A 20577-nucleotide genomic window follows, 5' to 3' on the forward strand; every position below is an offset into this window, starting at 1 on the left:
TCGACAATGAATACATATTTCTCTCATTGATTCCTTGAATAACTTGTAAGAGAGAAGGGTAGAATGTTCAACAAGGATGATACTGACAGCAAAGTATTTCTGCACATTCGATGACAACACGTGTTATGGTTGTTGTTAAAAAACATTTGCTGCTCCCTGTAACGATTTTTGTTTATTTCTGTTCCACAAAACGTGTGTTGGGGAATAAGTTCCCTTTTCAAGTGGGATCTTCGAGTACTACAATATTTTTGCTATTTGTGTTTGTGGCGCGTTTGCTACATGTAACTGAGACAACTACAATTTTGTAATTACTGATTATATTTTCCTAATGATAAAGGAGAATTTAGATGTAACTTTTACTCGGAGAATTACTTTGACCTAATATGTAGAAACTTATATTAATGCATCACTTACAGTGGTCATACCCCACAGTACACGTTGAAATGATACTTAAATATTCAGATAAATAAATTGTGCCACGAACTGGCAATGGGTTTCCGCCCACCACAAGAGTACACACCAACAGAATAACAGCTGGTCGCAGGGCAACGGCAAGGTGCGGAATTGCGCCCTGTCACAGTGAGGAGTAATCTGGTGTGTGGGAGCGAACCAGCAACATCAGCTTGGATGTAGCAGCATGGGTCATGGGCAGCTGTGGCAGAAATGACGTCCCGTATGACGCTGGACCACGATTGGCACGCTGACCTGTGTTGTTTATTTCCAGGCGTAGCTGCTTCAGGGAGCCCCGTATTCAGGATGGGGCGGCCAAAGTCATCATCAGAGGAGAGCGTCAGTTGAGGCGTGGAGTATCCAGGCAACAAGGCTAGTAACTTCCTATGAGAGCAGCCATGTGTAGGAAGTGAGGCAGGAAAAGAGGCGCTGGCGGGCGTAAAGTTGTGAGCAAAGCAGCGTGGAGCAACGCAGAGGTGCAACCTGACGGGGTTGAATTTTCCGCTTTCTGTGACATGCTGTCATCACAGGTCACCTTCCAGTCTGGAGCAGCAGATGGTGCTTGGTCTCATGGATCCTAGGAAACTGGTGGTGCCAGTAGTTGTAGCTGTATTGTGTGTGCTTGACTGCGACAGATAAATGAAAAAATGTCGATTGTGATCTGTGCTGGTTTCTGTAGTGTAGACAACAGCCCCTGGCTTAACCAATTGAAGTTGAGCAAGAGATTACGTAGTGAGGACGGTGAAGCTGCTGCAGGGCCTCTTGAGAATCAAAAGTTACCAAAATTATATACTGTTGCTTATAGAAGCGTCGACCGGTACAATAAAAATACTGCTATACATTTAGGTTTTCGACCAAAAGGACTTCTTCAGTATCACAAAAGACGCACACACATTCACACAAGCACAACTCCCACACACATGACCACCGTCTCTGGCAATTGTGATCGGAACGTGGGACAACTATTGCCCCTGATATGAGAAGCATTCTAGCGTGAGTAGTGAAGGTGAGGCGGTGGCATGGCATGCCTGTCTGCATCTCAACTTGTCCTTTGTAAGACGAGTAGATATCTATCCTTTTCATAGTATTGTTGTTATTCCAACTTGGGCTCTCCATTGTCACAGTTCGGGAATTCGTATTTCATTGTTCGTCGTGTTCAGTGAAATTTTGGTCTGTCGTTTATATTGCCATTCACTGTCTTGCTGGCGAGCATTGGGTATCTGAGCTGGTGCGTGGTAGTGTTTGTATATCTCTGGTTAACTGGTTGCTTCATATTAGTCAGGGTGTTGGTTTCTGGCTAAATATGATTTACAAATTTATTCGGAGCCAAGTAGGAATGTCCTCCGATAGCTCGTTCTCCTATTACTGTGTGTTGTTACTTGAGTACATTATTTCACACCCCCTTTCTTTTAAGGTTCAAGAAATTAAAAGGCATAAATTGTTTTATCTTGTGCTCTAGTGTGTAAGATATACAGTTTTGGTTCAAATGTGTATGAAATCTTATTGAACTGAACTGCTAAGGTCATCAGTCCCTAAGCTTACACACTACTTAACCTAAATTATCCTCAGGACAAACACACACACCCATGCCCAAGGGAGGACTCGAACCTCCGCCGGGATCAGCCGCACAGTCCATGACTGCAGCACCTGAGACCGCTTGGCTAATCCCGCGTGGCTTCAGTTTTTGCATTTTTGTAAACTGACCGCTAAATACTTCACACGTCTTAGCTTGTACAAGCGCTCAGGGTTGTAACATATGATTAGTAAATATAATTATTGTTCAGGATTTACGGCTACATCACCCGCACTTACTTTCCACTTCCACCCTCCCTGCGCCACAGTGTTAAATATTGTCAAACGGATTTGACATTAAATATCAGTCAAGTTGTAACACCAATATTGATATTACCTACTATCATGTTATCTAACTTACACACATTCCTTTATTTGTATGAGTTCTGTATCACAAACTATTTGACGTAACATCAATGTTTACTATGTGACCAAAAGTATCCTGACACCTCGAAAAACATCCGTTTTTCATATTAGGAACATTGTGGTGTCACCTACTGCCAGGTACTCCATATCAGCGACGTCAGTAGTCATTAGACAGCGTGAGAGAGCAGAATGGGGAGCTCCACGTAACTCACGGACTTCGAACGTGGTCAGGTGACTGGGTGTCACCTGTGTCATATATCTGTACGCGAGATTTCCACACTCCTAAACATCTCTATGTCCACTTTTTGCGATGTGATAGTAAAGTGGAAACGTGAAGGACACATACAGCACAAAAGCGTACAGACTGAACTCGTCTGTTGACTGACAGAGACCGCCGACAGTTGAAGAGGATCGTAATGTGTAATAGACAGACATCTATCCAGACCATCACACATGAATTCCAAACTCCATCAGGATCGACTGCAAGTGCTACAATTAGGTGGGAGGTGAGTAAACTAGGATTTCATGGTCGAGCCGCTGCATGCTCATAAGCCACACGTCACGCCAGTAAATGCCAAACGACACCTCGTTTGATGTAAGCAGCATAAACATTGGACGATTGAAAAATGGAAAAACGTTGTGTGGAGTGACGAATCACGGTACACAATGTGGCGATGCGATGGCATGGTGTGGGTATGGCGAATGCCCGGTGAACGTTATCTGCCAGCTTGTGTAGTACGAACAGTAAAATTGGGGGCGGTGGTATTATGGTGTGGTCGTGTTTTTCATGGACGGGGCTTGAACCCCTAGTCGTTTTGGGTGGCACTATCACAGCATAGCTCTACACTGATGTTTTAAACATCTTCTTGCTTCCCACTGTTGAAGAGTAATTCGGGGATGCCGATTGCATCTTTCAACACGATCGAGCACCTTTTCATAATGCACGGCCTCTGGCGGAGTGGTTACACGACAATAACATCCCTGTAATGGACTGACCTGCATACAGTCCTGACCTGAATCCTATAGAACATCTTTGGGATGTTTTGGAACGCCGACTTCGTGCTAGGCCTGACCGATCAACATCGATACCTCTTCTCAGTGCAAGACTCCGTGAAGAATGGGCTGCAATTCCCAAAGAATCCTTCCAGCACCTGATTGAACTTATTCCTGCGAGAGTGGAAGTTATCATGAAGGCTAAGGGTGGGCCAACACCATATTTAATACCAGCATTACCGCTGGATGGCGCCACGAAATTATAAGTAATTTTCAGCCAGGTGTCCGGATGCTTTTGATCACATAGTGTATATGTTTTATTCATTATCATTGTCACAATGATTAAACTATGGATTTAAGAGTAAGAGTAATGTTCTGTAGAAGAATGGAAATTTTAATACTTACCTGTAGTACTGGTTCATCCATGGGGCACTTAGAACAGTAATCATGTAAGTCCCTCCGCAATGAAACTGTCTTGGCGGGAATAGAGAAGTTGGAACTGTACAGCTGCTTTGTTCTAAGAGTTAATTGGTGGCTAGCATGCGTGATCGCATCTTGTTTGCTGAACGAGGCAAAAAGAGCAGCTATTTTATCTAATATAGCCTCTGATGTGGAAGAAATGCGGCTTATTATTCATGGCATACTCTACATAGCACACTACTACGATAATCGGACACTAAGAAGAGAAATTTCCGAACTTGTTACACACAAAAATCAATGGACAGTTTTGCCATATTTGTGGGCTACCACGGGAAATCACCATAACCACCAACTTCGCCTCAAATATTCATTTGAGTGCTGTATCCTTGTATGGGCCATTTACTTGGTTTCTTATCCAAATAATATATCTATGATCTAAAGTGTTTTGCTTAAATGGTACTCTTACTGAAATGTCGGTAAGCATCAAAATCATTAGCATAATACTGTGATCAATCAAAATAGTACTGGAAAGTAAGCGTGATGGACCAGCATGAGGAATAATCATTGCAGAGATTTGTAAGTAACACTGTTTATGTTACATGTGCATGTAGATAAAAGTGTTCTGATATTGTGTGTCAACTAAAATTTTCATTGACGGTCTGCATTAATTTATAGAATAATTTCTGCGTCCCCATGCTAGTTGCTGAGCCAGTTTTGCAGAATATATTACAGAAAATTTACTAACATTTTTCATCTTTCATTGTAGTAACTTGTGTCTGCTATAATAAGTAACTCGCTACCACTATTCAAACTGTAACAGACCTATGGGCAATGTGTTTCATTTGAGTATAATGAACTGAGAAAACAAATAGTAATCAGAACAGAGATTATAACTGTCTGAAAATCATTTCAGTGACAGTATTTTTCAATAACTAAACTGCTAAAAGACCCTCTTGCCCAAACTAGTGGTGCTTCAACAGTAGTAACAATTCACACCTAATGATCATTAACGTCCTGTTTTAATGAGCCAGTTGTTACCACAACGGTTAATTCCTTCTGTATTTTCATGTAAAGTCGCCGTTACATTGCTTGCTAATTTGAGCTACTACCTTGTATCTTATCTGCAAAACAGAGTTTCAGTATCAAGTAAAGTCAATCCCAATAGTTAAATTTCTGTACGAGCACTGCTATAATCTGACACAACAGTGATAATTAGGCTGACGATCGTTTCCTTTTACGTAATTGCAGCTAACTTGTAACAAATAGAATCTTCGAACGAATTCCGTTTATTCTGTTACTGGCCCCTTCCGACGCTACTATTTCGAGAAATGAAATAACCCTGTACCTCAACCATTACATAGAGCACCGTCATATAAGTATTCTTTCACAGGATAACCTTATCAGTGCTGCAGGACACCACCTCGTTTAGTACTTGTTCAGGTAAAGGCAGGTCACAGCAGAAGTACTAAACGCGAAACGAATGTACACTCCTGGAAATGGAAAAAAGAACACATTGACACCGGTGTGTCAGACCCACCATACTTGCTCCGGACACTGCGAGAGGGCTGTACAAGCAATGATCACACGCACGGCACAGCGGACACACCAGGAACCGCGGTGTTGGCCGTCGAATGGCGCTAGCTGCGCAGCATTTGTGCACCGCCGCCGTTAGTGTCAGCCAGTTTGCCGTGGCATACGGAGCTCCATCGCAGTCTTTTAACACTGGTAGCATGCCGCGACAGCGTGGACGTGAACCGTATGTGCAGTTGACGGACTTTGAGCGAGGGCGTATAGTGGGCATGCGGGAGGCCGGGTGGACGTACCGCCAAATTGCTCAACACGTGGGGCGTGAGGTCTCCACAGTACATCGATGTTGTCGCCAGTGGTCGGCGGAAGGTGCACGTGCCCGTCGACCTGGGACCGGACCGCAGCGACGCACGGATGCACGCCAAGACCGTAGGATCCTACGCAGTGCCGTAGGGGACCGCACCGCCACTTCCCAGCAAATTAGGGACACTGTTGCTCCTGGGGTATCGGCGAGGACCATTCGCAACCGTCTCCATGAAGCTGGGCTACGGTCCCGCACACCGTTAGGCCGTCTTCCGCTCACGCCCCAACATCGTGCAGCCCGCCTCCAGTGGTGTCGCGACAGGCGTGAATGGAGGGACTAATGGAGACGTGTCGTCTTCAGCGATGAGAGTCGCTTCTGCCTTGGTGCCAATGATGGTCGTATGCGTGTTTGGCGCCGTGCAGGTGAGCGCCACAGTCAGGACTGCATACGACCGAGGCACACAGGGCCAACACCCGGCATCATGGTGTGGGGAGCGATCTCCTACACTGGCCGTACACCACTGGTGATCGTCGAGGGGACACTGAATACTGCACGGTACATCCAAACCGTCATCGAACCCATCGTTCTACCATTCCTAGACCGGCAAGGGAACTTGCTGTTCCAACAGGACAATGCACGTCCGCATGTATCCCGTGCCACCCAACCCGCTCTAGAAGGTTTAAGTCAACTACCCTGGCCAGCAAGATCTCCGGATCTGTCCCCCATTGAGCATGTTTGGGACTGGATGAAGCGTCGTCTCACGCGGTCTGCACGTCCAGCACGAACGCTGGTCCAACTGAGACGCCAGGTGGAAATGGCATGGCAAGCCGTTCCACAGGACTACATAAAGCATCTCTACAATCGTCTCCATGGGAGAATAGCAGCCTGCATTGCTGCGAAAGGTGGATATACACTGTACTAGTGCCGACATTGTGCATGCTCTGTTGCCTGTGTCTATGTGCCTGTGGTTCTGTCAGTGTGATCATGTGATGTATCTGACCCCAGGAATGTGTCAATAAAGTTTCCCCTTCCTGGGACAATGAATTCACGGTGTTCTTATTTCAATTTCCAGGAGTGTAGTATGAGTACTGAATGTCCAGCGGCATTAACTTGCTGTTACTTCGATAAGGCAAATAATACTTATTATTGCGGGAGTTTAGAAATTAACCTGCTACTCATATTCAATATTAAAATGAATACAAAAGCAAAAGCCCTCAAAGTAAACAGAAGGTGGGAGTGCGGGGTTGCCGAGAAATATCAAGGTGCCCAATAGCAGTTACCAAATTGAACACGCAGGTACCGCTGCAGAAATGGTGGAATACCACGCGTATGTAAACGATCAGATTCAGATGATGAGTCCTTGACGAACGTAACAGGAGCCAGTTGACGAAAAAAAAATGGAAACCATTCCGTAGAAAATAGTAGTTACGCGAATGACTTGAAGTTTATGATCAGTTTTCCACAACCAGCAAGAGGACTGGTCGAAACACATGATATGGAATCAGAGCAGTAGGATTCGACAAAACACTTCAGTAAAAAACCTTTCAATATGAAGTATATTTTTAAAAATTTATGTAAACAAACTATGGCAAAAGGTAGAAGCCGTTAGAATAAACTCAAGACACAGGCAAGTCATATCAGTAGCCTTAATACACTACTGGCCATTAAAATTGCTACACCAAGAAGAAATGCAGATGATAAACGGGTATTCATTGACAAATATATTATACTAGACCTGACATGTGATTACATTTTCACGCAATTTGTGTGCATAGATCCTGAGAAATCAGTACCCAGATCAACCACCTCTGGCCGTATTAACGGCCTTGATACGCCTGGGCATTGAGTCAAACAGAGCTTGGATGGCGTGTACAGGTACAGCTGTCCATGCAGCTTCAACACGATACCACACTTCATCAAGAGTACTGACTGGCGTATTGTGACGAGCCAGTTGCTCGGCCACCAGTGACCAGACGTTTTCAGTTGGTGAGAGATCTGGAGAATGTGCTGGCCAGGGCAGCAGTCGAACATTTTCTGTACCCAGAAAGGTCCGTACAGGACGTGCAACATGCGGTCGAGCATTATCCTGCTGAATGTAGCGTTTCGCAGGGATCGAATGAAGGGTAGAGCCACGGGTTGTAACACATCTGAAGTGTAACGTCCACTGTTCAAAGTGCCGTCAGTGCGAACAAGAGGTGACCCAGACGTGTAACCAATGGGACCCCAGACCATCACGACCGGTGATAGGCCTGTATTTCGATGACGAATACACGCTTCCAATGTGCGTTCACCGCGATGTCGCCAAACAGGGATGCGACCATCATGATGCTGTAAACAGAACAGGGATTGATCCGAAAAAATGACGTTTTGCCATTCGTGCACCCAGGATCGTCGTTGAGTACACCATCGCAGGCGCTCCTGTCTGTGATGCAGCGTCAAGGGTAACCGCAACCATGGTCTCCGAGCTGATAGTCCCTGCTGCTGCAACTGTTCGTGCAGATGGCTGTTGTCTTGCGAACGTCCCTATCTGTTGACTCAGGGATCGAGACGTGGCTGCACGATCTGTTACAGCCATGCGGATAATATTCCTGTCATCTCGACTGCTAGTGATATGGGCATTGGAATCTACATCTACATCCATACTCCGCAAGCCACCTGACGGTGTGTGGCGGTGGTTCTGTAGTACCCTCCTGAACCCACCGATTCCATATTCTGCTAACAGTCATTGGATCTCGACCAACGCGAGCAGCAATGTCGCAATACGATAAACCACAATCGCGATAGGCTACAATCCGACCTTTATCAAAGTCTGAAACGTGATGGTAAGCATTTCTCCTCCTTACACGAGGCATCACAACAACGTTTCACCAGGCAACGCCGGTCAACTGCTGTTTGTGTATGAGAAATCGGTTGGAAACTTTCCTTACGTCAGCATGTTGTAGGTGTCGCCATGGGCGCCAACCTTGTGTGAATGCTCTGAAAAGCTAATCATTTGCATATCACAGGATCTTCTTCCTGTCGGTTAAATTTCGCGTCTGTAGCAGGTAATCTTCGTGGTGTAGTAATTTTAATGGCCAGTAGTGTAATTTGCTTAACAGAAAAGGTCGTTTCAGTAAAACTCAGGCTTGTAAGAACGAGACAGAAAAGGACTTGGAAGAGCAGCTGAACGGAATGGACAGGGTCTTGAAAGGCGGATATAATATGAACATCAACAAAAGCAAAACGAGAATAATGGAATGTAGTCGAATTAAATATGGTGATGCTGCAGGAATTAGATTAAAAATTCTAAACGGGTTTTGCTATTTAGGGAGCAAAATAAATGACGATGGTCGAAGTAGAGAGGATATAAAATGTAGACTGGCAATAGCAAGGAAAGAATCTGAAGAAGAGAAATTTGTTAACATCGAGTATAGATTTAAGTGTCAGGAAGTCGATTCTGAAATTATTTGTGTGGAGTGTAGCCAAGTATGTGGGCTACACTGAAGTTTAGATGGTTTCATAACATAACTAATGAGGAGGTATTGAATAGAATTGGAGAGAAGAGAAATTTGTGGCGCAACTTGACTACAAGAAGGGATCGGTTGGTAGAGCATATTCTGAAGCATCAAGGGATCACCAATTTAACTATTGGAGGGCAGCGTGGAGGGTAAAAATCGTAGAGGGAGACCAAGAGATGAATACATTAGACAGATTCAAAAGGATGTAGGTTGCAGTAGGTACTAGGAGATGAAGAATCTTGCACAGGAAAGAGTAGCATGGAGAGCTGCATCAAACCAGTCTCTGGACTGAAGACCACAACAAAACAACAACAACAACAACCACATGCAGTTGGTCGTTTTATTCACAGCATAATCTGGATAACACTGTATTACGAAACTCCGACGCCAAGATGAGAATTTTCAGAGCTTGTTACATGTATACTTTTGCCATCATTTTGAACAGCCACAAGAAATCATCATAGTCACCATTTACATCTCTAATATTCAGCTAAATGCAGTAAAATTGTCTCGACCAATTATTTGCTTTATTATCCTAATACGAATCGAGTACACTATTTTATTAAACTGAAAAAAATACTTCCTTGAGCTACGTTTAATACGCTTTGTGAAGCAGTAAATGTCATAATCATTCAGTGAGCCTTATTTACGAAGTACTCGCAATGTTCTTCATAAAATGATGATTAAAGTTTCACCAAAGTACAATTTCAAGGAAATTACCTAAGTGTTTTACATAAAAATCACTCTTATTGAAATCTTAGAAGAATATTTAAATTATTATAAAAAAGTATCAAAATACTACTTAGGAGTAAACTTGAACAGACAACATGACGAATAATTATTGTACAGGTTAGTAAGCAACATCAGATGCATATAGTTAAAATGATATAGTATGTAGTTAAGGCTTTCTATAACGTAAATTGGTGCAAGAAGTCCGAAATCCTGAGAAAAATAGGCGTGAGCTATAATGGATCAAGAGTAATACACAATATGTACAAAACCAAGACGGAATATTATAGGAGTGGAAGATGAAGAATAAAGCGCACTGATTAAAAAGGGTTAACACAAGGAAGTAGTCTTTCGCCCGTGCTGCCCAACCGCTACGTCGAAGTAGCAATGACGGAAACAAAAGAAAGGTCCAAGAGTGCGATTAAAATTGAAGTTGAAAGGTTGCCAGTGTTAATATTCCATGACATTACTATCGTCTGTGAAAGTAAAGAAGAATGACAGGACTTGTTGAATGGAATTAACAGTCTCATGAGTGCAGAATTGGAATGAGAGTAAATCGAAGCAAGATGAAGGTAATGAGAATTAGCAGAAATGAGAACATCGACAAACTAACATCATAATTGGTGACCACGAAGTAAATGAGGTTAATTAAATCTGCTATCTAGGCAGCAAAATAATGTATAATGAGTGGAGCAAGGGGGACATAATAAGCTGATTACCACTGGAAAAAAGAGCATTCCTGGCCAAGAGAAGTCTGCTAGTGTCAAACATTGACATTAAGATGAGGAAGAAATTTCTGAGAATGTAATTTAGGAGCTCACCATTGTTTGACAGTGAGACACGGACTTTGGGAGAATAGGAACAGAAGAGAATCGAAGCTTTTGAGATGTGGTGCTACAGTAGAATGTTGAAAATTAGGTTTCCCGCAGCACTGGCAAGGAAAGCACTATATGGAAAACATTACGATGAAGGCAGAGGATGATAGTACATCCCTTTGGACATCAGGGAATAATTTCCATGCTACTAGAGGGGGCTCTAGAGGTTAAAAACTGTAGAGGAATACAGAGATTCGCATACATCCAGGGAAATATTGAGGACCTAAGTTGCAAGTGCTTCTCCGAGATGAAAAGTCTGGCAAAGGAGAGTGACCGGCGGCATCAAACCAGACGGAAGACTGACATCTCAAAAAATATTTGAAAGTGTGTCCTATATCTCGTCACATCTAAAATCTTCAGTCATGGTCTGAGTGAATACACAGTCTATTTTGTGGATACCCCTGCTAGTTGTTAAGCCAATTTTGCAAATAAAATTACGTCGATATCCGGCAGACACACGGTTGTGTTGTGTTGATTCAAAACACAACCGTGTTTTGAATCAACCCGTTGATCAGACCCCTGCTTGTTGGTGCTAGTCTTCTGCTGAAGAAAGCTCAAAAAATGATACGAAAAATAATACTTCTGATGGAATAAATAAGGTTATAAGGCTATTCCTCATCGTAGTCCAATAGCAAGTGATTTATCGATTTAGAATTATAAGGATGTGTGTCGTCTGTGGACGTTCAAAGGGTGTACTTTTATTACTAATCTTCGATTTCAGATGGTGGTGACGTTGTGATTCTGAAGTGTAAATAAAGTACTAAAATTTTGCTCACGCTGGTCTTAGGGATGAGATATACACAGTAACTTAATAGTTTTCTCCCAGTCTCGCACAGGAAGCTGGACGTCACTTGGCGACACGTCAGCGTGAGTATAGCGCAAATTGGGCCTGTCTACAGAACGCGAGTCAGTTGAAGGAAGGGAATAGATATCATGAGTCAATCTGCGAGCATTTACAGTGGACTGTGGTTGGATTCTCCGTTGCAACATTGCCCACAACCCATATATTTTACTTCACACGAGAAAGAATAACCAGGAACCTCGAGAATGAACAAATCTTGAGGACTGTAGCTAAGGATTTGGCAGTGTTTAGAGTGCTGTTTCATATAAAAGTGTGGTTTAGCATATCAGAGGCACTGTTGCGCGAAGGAGAGGAGAAGGTTGACTGCAGATGACCGCTACGTTCTGCAACAGGCACGAGGGAACCCACGTCAAACAGCCTGCGCAGTTACAACCTTATTTAACTGGGCTGCAAGGCGTGCAGTCTCTGGCTCCACTGATGTGCGGTGACAGCATGGTGGTGGTCTGTTTGCCGTTGTGTTCCGTTGACACCCGGACATCAGTGGCACCGGTGGTGAGTGATGTTGCCAAGAGCAGAGGACTGGACTAACGGGGAGTGAGTTCGCGTGCTCTTCTCCGATTAGAACAGACTCAGTCTGAGTACTGGATCTGGGGATAGGTGGGAACATTTAATGTGTCCATGAACACTGCCGACCATAGTCGTTTTGGTGGTCGAAGTGTTATGGTGTGGGACGTAGGGACCTCCAAACCTGTGAACGTAGTAGTCCAACGTTAACGTGACATTCTACTCCTATCCCACGTGCAGCTTTTTAGTGATGAATTCAGCCCTATTTCATTTTTATGGAAGAAAGTGACTGGCCGCATCGAACCACGCCATTTGAGGCCCTCTAAGAACATTAGGGTATTCGACGAATGGACTGGCTTGTTCCCGACTTTAATCCAATCGAGCTATGTGGGATTCTTTGGAGAGACATACTGCAGCACATCCACATGTTCCAACTACGATACAGCCGTTGCCTACCACGCTAGTAGAGGAATGAAACGCCCTCCCAGAAAAACTCCTTTCCAACCATCTGGCCATCATGGAATCACGTTGCAGCGCGTACATAGCCGTCCGTTGTCGCAACACATCCTGAATGTGAGCTGATATGAAGCTTCGGGGCAAATTGAATTTGCCGGACCGAGACCCGAACTCGGGACCTTTCCCTTTCGCGGGAGGCTGCTCTACCCTGTTGCAAACAGTTTTAATCAGCCAGGAAGTTTTGTATCCGCGCACACTCCACTGCTGGGCGAAAATTTCATTCTGGAAACATCCTCCAGGCTATGGCTAAGCCATGTTTCCGCAATATCGTTCCTTCCAGGAGTGCTAGTTCTACAAGTTTCGCAGGTGTGCTTCTCTGAAGTTTGCAAGGTAAGAGACGAGGTACTGGCGGAAGTAAAGATGTGAGGAGGGGTTGTGAGTCGTGCTCGTGTAGCTTAGTCGATAGAGCACTTCCGTGCGAAAGGCTAAGGTCTGGAGTTCGAGTCTCGGTCCAGCACACAGTTTTAATCTGCAAGGAAGTTCGATATACATCCTACAGAATTTCGAACCATGTCCAAGACTTTTAATGCTCAGGGTCCGCCATAAATCACGATGCCTCCAGTGTAATTATTGTCTTCGTCACTTCTGTTCGGCTCATGAAATTTCTGTTTCAGATGCGAAAGTTTGTTTAAGCTCTATAATTAGCGCACTAGTGCATAACACACAGTTTGCTTGCATATTCTAACTGAGCATCGGAGCCTGCTCTCGGTACACATAGTTTGAAATTTTATGTGGTTGAGCGAATTCTAATATCTAATGTATAGCGAGTAGGGAGTTACGTCTTTCTTCGCCACATATCAGAGAAGAGCTGGACGAAGTTTCGTCGCGTGCAGGATACTCGGAAATGACCACTACCGCATGAAAGAAATTGGGAAATGATACCCAGTGAGAGATGTTAATTCGTTTTCTGCAAATGTACATTTTGTGCTGGAGGTCAGTTTCTTTTTAAAATCAGCTCGTACATCTCCATCAGCTTGTTTCTTTACGACAAAGTTTAGGTGGGACCGTGTTCAAGGCTTTCGACGCCGGCATTCTGCGCTACAGTCGTATAGCGTTAATGACTTGGTCTAAGTGCCATCTGTGCTGCTGGGTCTGTGGCATTTCACATTGAATATTGTTGTACATATATCCTGCAACAAACACGGCACCCTATGGACAGAAATGAATAACTTTCCGGTAGATATACCATTCGTTAAGAGTGAGAACAGAATTTTAAGATCTAGTTGTGATCTTCAATGTCTTATCCTGTGTGATACTACTGAAAGTGCGACCATTTATTAAACAATAAGAAAATTAGAATTCAAATCAGTTTCATTGATAGTGATGCTACAATCCTAGTGAGATCAATATTACCTGACATAAACAACTTTTCACCTATTCGGAGATCAGACTAGAGCACTCTGCTGGTTACTTGACACAGTCCATTCTGTTGACCTTTGCTAATACAGTATTACATTCGTCCAGTGGAGGCACTGACGCCGTGTTTAGAAGTCTGTATGCACACGGGTGTAACAGCTGAGTTTACTGAACCAGTCCACCTCTTGATTTGTAACCTACTGTCAAGTACGAAACGTGTTCTAGAGCAGTGGTTCAATAGATCAATATGTAAATGAAAACATATGATGGAAATGCGTTCATTCTCATGCGCATGGAGTTATGTCGACGGGTGCAACGTTTACATTGAAACCCACCACAAGCGTAAGCCATGCTTTGTTGCCTTTAAAGTGATTTTCACCATTACGAATGAGATAAACAGGCGCTACGGTGCTCTTTGGCATGTTTTCGTAGAATACGTCGCGACTTCGGCTATGAACAAAATCTGTAATTGCGCAATTTTATTTACAAATATAATCCGATATCCTGTATTCCATTTTTGTGACGTCGTATGTGCCAAGTAAGTCAGACTTTAGATCTGTGTTATGATATGTACAGAGTGTACATAAAAGAATCATCCGATTTGGCACGTCTATGTTTCTGAAACTAATAATCATATACAGTAAATGTTGTGTTTTGATGAAATTGAAACTCAATAAGTTTTTTTTCATACCCTTTCATAGATGTTGAATACGCTCCACTTGAGATGCACGGAATTAGCATGTCTTAAGTTACAGTTCCCTCAGCTGCTGTTATGCGGTGTCTCAGTTCATTTGTTGTCGTTGGTAACGGAGGCACATAAACAGAGTCTTTTGTAAACACCCAAAAGAAATAATCACACACAGTCAGGTCCGGTGATCTTGGAGGCCAGCAATGTAAGGCTGAATCATTTGGTCCAGCGCAACCAAGCCGTATGTTCAGTAGCTCTTTCATTTAAAAATTCCCGCACTTTCAGATGCCAGTGCTACTACCTAGCGGGAACGTTGTAAAAATCGAGAATTTGCTTTGTCCAACAGTACGTTGTTCACATATGTCAAATAACACAATAGTTATGATTTCTTTTAAATCGGATGATTCTTTTAGATACATCGTGTATAGTACTGTTCATGTCATTTGCCCAAGAGTTTTCAGTGACTGTGCGTATTTCTGTACTTCCGAACGACTGTTTACGTAGCGCGATGTTCGTGATGTGACGCAAGTTTTTAAATATACTTGGACTTCGTACGAATTTTCGTAGTTGTATTCTTGTTACCCTGTACATTTGATGCGTGTTCACTAGATTAAAAGTATATTTTTGATAATTTGTGAAATCTAACGCCAATTTTGCACCAAATGTTTTGTAGTAAAGAGGTAGGTAAATAAATAAGACAAAAGAAATTATTCGGATATTTTAAGGCAGGCAGAAGTTTAGTTTTCACGGGTGACTGCAACTCGATAATAGGGAAAAGAAGAGAAGGAAAAATTACAAGGTACATTGGACTGGGGAATCTAAATGAAAGGGGAAGCTGTCGGGAGGAATTTTGCACAGAGGGTAATTTAATCGTTTCTAATACTTGTTTAAATATCATGATAAAAGGTCGTATACGTGGATGGGATCTGGCGATAAAGGAAAGCTTCACGTTAATTATGTAATGGTAAGACATAATTTCGAAACCATTTTTTTAAGTTGCAATACACTTCTAGGGCCAGATAACGGCTGTGACCTTAATTTGCTGGTCAATGTAATTGTCCTTCTTGATAAACATTATTTCTTTTTTTATTAACTTTAAGCGTTTCCACCACAGCCACCATCAGAATCTTTCAGATAAAAAGACAAAATTGAAGTAAGATTTCTAAAACAGTCACAATACATTGTATACAAACAGACTGAGGACAACGCATTAAAAAAATTAAAAAAAACTCTATCCACTTCATCTCGTCAATTACACGTAGATTTGTAGCAATACTAGTGCCGTTCATTAAGGCAGCCCAAATTACAATTAGCTCACAGCTCGCATGTGAAGAGCTGCCAACACTGCTATCAGGTCAGGAACTTTGACTTACACGTCGGGGCTCTGCCGCTCCTGGCCAAAAAGCAAACCCTCACCGTGCGGGACAGCTGTTAATGACGCCAGACTTGCAGAAGTTGTCCTTTCCTTCTCAGATTGACTGCATTCTGAAATGTCGCTGAACTACGTATCAATATGCTGAAAAATATGCTTCCTATCCTCCCACCTGCAAAGAGATACGTTCTGAGGTGTGTTTCCGAAATGCGCTAAATGCTGACCCAGTGAACAAAAGCATTATGCCTCTCCGCTGCCCAACACATCCCAGACGTGTATGACACGGCAGACCTGGGATCTCCTCAGAATATGTAGCCCTGTAGATGCATTTCTATTAGCATCCACCAAATTAGTGGGTGGGTGCTTAGAGAACTAAAATTGAAATCCCTGGAGGAAAGGCTATGTTCTTTTTGAAAAACTGACAGTTTAAATCGACTGCGTCAGGTTTCTACCGCCGCCAATTACATTTCCCTTCGGGACCAGGAGATGAGAGATGAGTAATTTACGCTCATAAGGATAAATGTAAAAAGTCTTCTTTCCCCTCGTTCTATTTGCAAGTGGAGTAGAAAATGAAATGACTAATAGAGGTGTAGGCTACACTTCCACAAGCACTGTATGATGGCTTGCGAAGTCTACTTATAGATGAAGACGGAAATTCAGTGTGCCTATTAGCATGTAAGTCTATCCATTTATAGGCACACAAAACTCATGGAAGGATGTTGCCTCTTATTTATAGAGGAAACACAAGACAGAATTTCTACTGCTGATTGTCTCTCAGCAAAAATCTTCACATTAGACCTAAATTTTCTCACTGAAGTCACTTCGAGAGATGTACGTCACATGCAGTAATTCCTTTGCCCACAAAACTTAGAAGAAGCGGTATAGAGCTCACCCCTCAAATCCCCTTTCGTCATAGTCCCACTTATCTGTCACATTCTCAGGAATCTTCCAGTCTTTGATACATAGCATTTTAATCTGCCTGCCAGCCAAGTCACAGACCACTGTTAATTTCCTCGAAATACATCACGATCCGACTGCACTGTTCCATTAGTTAGAGCGCTGTGTAGCCCTCCACCCGCCACTGATTAGGTAAAGAGCAATCACAACGAAAAAAATAGCACACTGAAATACAGGAGGAAAGTTACAACCATGCAGAGTATACCTGGACTGCACAAAGAAATTCGGAAGCATAATACCTACAGTTCAGCGATACTGAATGATTGCCTGTAAATATTTCCTGTACTTGTCCTAATACCTGTATCGTATCCCTATGATTACTAGGCTACAAATATGACATTCTATTGGTGTTAGAGTTGTCACTGAAAGCACAGCGTTTCGTGAGCGATACATCACCTTCTTTCTAGTGGAATATACCTCCACAGTAAGACTGTATCAGTATCACAGAGCTGTCAATTGAATCGCTTATGAGATACATCAGTGCAACAGCCTCATACTCCACACTCAATTCAGACATACTGCAGGACAAAGGATGATTTGGGAATTGATCACAGAGTAGCTCGCTTTCTGCTCCCACTTACTGTTCCCTAGTGGACTGACCATGATAGTGTAACGCATCTAGAGCAGATTATATCCATAAGGACAGTGCACGTATGCATAGTCTTAGTAATTTATTTAAAACCAACCATTGTACTTACACGCTTACCCAATAACTGTACATCAAGAGACAATTAACTCACAAACGCAATATAGACCAAACCAATGCAACACTTACTAGCGAATTAGTGTCGTTGTCAGACGTCTGTCAGTACTATTTAAGTACGGCGATGCTGTGCATGGTATGCCCTCCCACCATCAACATATGAGGCGTTAAAACTAGAGTGTTCCACGTCATGGAGACACATTACCGATTCGAAATGAAATATGCTTAAGATTAAAATACAGCCGAATTAGCGAACCAATGTAATCAGATGTATATAACGCAGCTTCCTGAAGTCTGTAGGACTATTTAATTAAAATTATAAGTGTATAGTGCCCCTCCCTCCATTAACAGATGGTTCAGATGGCTCTGAGCACTATGGGACTTAACATCTGAGATCAGCAGTCCCCTAGACATAGAACTACTTAAACCTAACTAACCTAAGGACATCACACACATCCATGCCCGAGACAGGATTGGAACCTGTGACCGTAGCAGCAGCGCAGTTCCGGACTCAAGAACCTAGAACATCTCGGCCACAACGGCCGGCACCATTAACAAATCTGCTATTAAAACTATACTATTGCATGTCATGTACACCGAAGCGCCTAATGAACTGGTATAGGCATGCGTATTCAAATAGAGGGATTTGGAAACGGGCAGAACTCGGCGCTGCTATTGACAACGCCTATATGAGACAACAAGTTTCTGGCACAGTTGCTAGATCGGTTACTGCTGCTAAAATGGCAGGTTATCAAGATCTGAGTGAGTTTGAACGTGGTGTTATAGTCGGTGCGTGACCGATTGGAAACAGCATCTCCGAGGTAGTGATGAAATGGGGATTTTGCCGTACTAGCATTTCACGGCTGTACCGTGAATAACAGGAATCCTGTAAAGCATCTAATGTCGGATAATTCTGCCGCCGGATCGTTGAAATCAAATGGATTCAAACGCCATGTATCGAAGGTGGGAAGATTAGTGAGAATATGATACGTAAGCGATATTCTGATGAAAGAGGAGATGAGACGTGAGCTCTATACCGCTTGTTTTAAGAGTTATGGGCCAATATATTTCTACCTGCCACATATACCTCGCGAAGTGATTGCAATGAGAAAATTAAGAAGATTTATACTTCAAGTCAACCAGCAGCAGAAGTTGCAGCTAGTGTCTCCTCGATGAATAAGAGACAACATTTTTTTTAAATTAACGTCTTAGTAGGTAGACTGAATTTACATCCACATCTATATGCATACTTTACAAGCCATCATACGATGCGTGGGAGAGGGTAACCTGTTTCACTGCTAGCCATTTCCTTTCCTATTCCACCCACAAATAGAATGGGGGAAAAAAACTTTCCCTATGCCTGCGTATGAGCGCAGATTTCGTTTTTCTTATGTTCATTGTCCTTGCGCAACATGTATGCAGATGGCAGTAGAATCCTTCTGCAATTAGCTTCTATTGTCGGTTCTCTAAATTTTCTCAATAGTTATCATGGAAAAGAACTTTGCTTTCCCTAAAGGGATTCTCAGTTAAGTTCTTGACCCATCCACGCTCTAATTTGGTGGGAGCCAATGGGGAACATATTGGGCTCTATTCTGAGGAAAACACAGGTCTTCAGGCTAATACACATTTAGCATGGCGTGCTCTGCAGATAGGTAATTTGCTGTTGTTCACTGGGACAGCCTTTACCGCTTATTTCGAAACAACATGAGAGAACGTTTCAGTTTACAGGTGGTAGGACGAGACGCATATTGTTCGACATCTTTCTATGTAGCCCAGCGACATTTAAAGACCCAGTTCTTCTGAGACGGTAGGACAACCTTTGCAAGTGTGTAATGATTGGCAGCTGTCCAGCAAGGCGAATGATGGCTGGTTGGCCAGGTGTGGGATAGACCTGATGTGCAGGAGGAGGTTCGTGATCCAGTGCGAGGAGTTACAGCTGTTTGTATGTGATGCGGTAATGGCTGTAGGGACAGAGGTGGATGCATCATGGGGGTTGAGAAAAGAGTCTAACATCGTACTCCTCCAAAGATCGACATGTCTCAGAATGAGTAGTTCTGCAGCAGTATACCTGGAGTCCCACGGATATGATTTGCGAGTTGGAGCTGTAATCAGACGTTTTTTTTTTTTTTTTTTTTTTTTTTTTGTGGCGAGATCTTTTAACGAAATTTCAATCTCCCATCTACAAAGGTGCCATCACAACGAAATCAGCTATATTACCGAATATATCAAGTATAAACCTGATGTTACAACACCTCTGTGCCGTTAATTACCTACATTGAGAGACTTTGTAGGTGAAGAGTCTTCTGGCAACGTTACGAGAGTCCGAAATTTAGAAACATCTTGTGACAGAGGTAGAGCATGCTCTTAGCATCCTGTCATATACCAAAAATGAGTTTAATATTCTAGTCCTGTGAGGCAGAACGTAACAGATAATAAGCTGATAAGAACTGACGTTTTCACTTGGTAACAGAAAACTTAGATGAAATACTGATGTAGAGGACTTTCTCAACAGGTAAGGATTCTTTAGCGATGTAAACACAGGTACACTCCGATTTCTTCTGTGTTCGAGAGTAAATCGTACAAAAGGGAGGAACCTATATTTTGCCTGAGAAATTCCTTGATGAAGGACAAAGACATTCTTGTCTCAGACTGAGTAAAATGAATATTTTTAAACTGGGGAGAGTCTATGTTGAGCGTGGAAACACAGTTAGAGCTATATGTCCTAGCCACAAGTTCTTTTCTTGCAGTGTGCCACAGCCAGCAGCAGGGACAATAATGGAGGCTTGTCTGATCAGATGTCGCAGCTTATCCTGTGCTGACCAGTTACTTACAAAGAAACGCTCCCGTTAGTCGGCTCTTTCCTGTAGACATAGGGACAAGTTCCGG

At 43.0% G+C, this 20577-nt stretch overlaps 1 protein-coding gene and 1 pseudogene across 1 annotated transcript in view; both read right to left on the reverse strand.

Annotated features, from left to right (window-relative positions):
- The window catches only part of LOC126176287 (dipeptidase 1-like), a 338246-nt gene that overhangs the window by 178750 nt on the left and 138919 nt on the right, over positions 1-20577 (reverse strand). The gene's annotated exons all lie outside the window — the stretch shown is intronic.
- Positions 20015-20177, reverse strand: LOC126178490 (U2 spliceosomal RNA; annotated as a pseudogene).

This window comes from Schistocerca cancellata, chromosome 3, assembly GCF_023864275.1.
Source record: "Schistocerca cancellata isolate TAMUIC-IGC-003103 chromosome 3, iqSchCanc2.1, whole genome shotgun sequence".
Classification (NCBI taxonomy): Eukaryota; Metazoa; Arthropoda; class Insecta; order Orthoptera; family Acrididae; genus Schistocerca; species Schistocerca cancellata.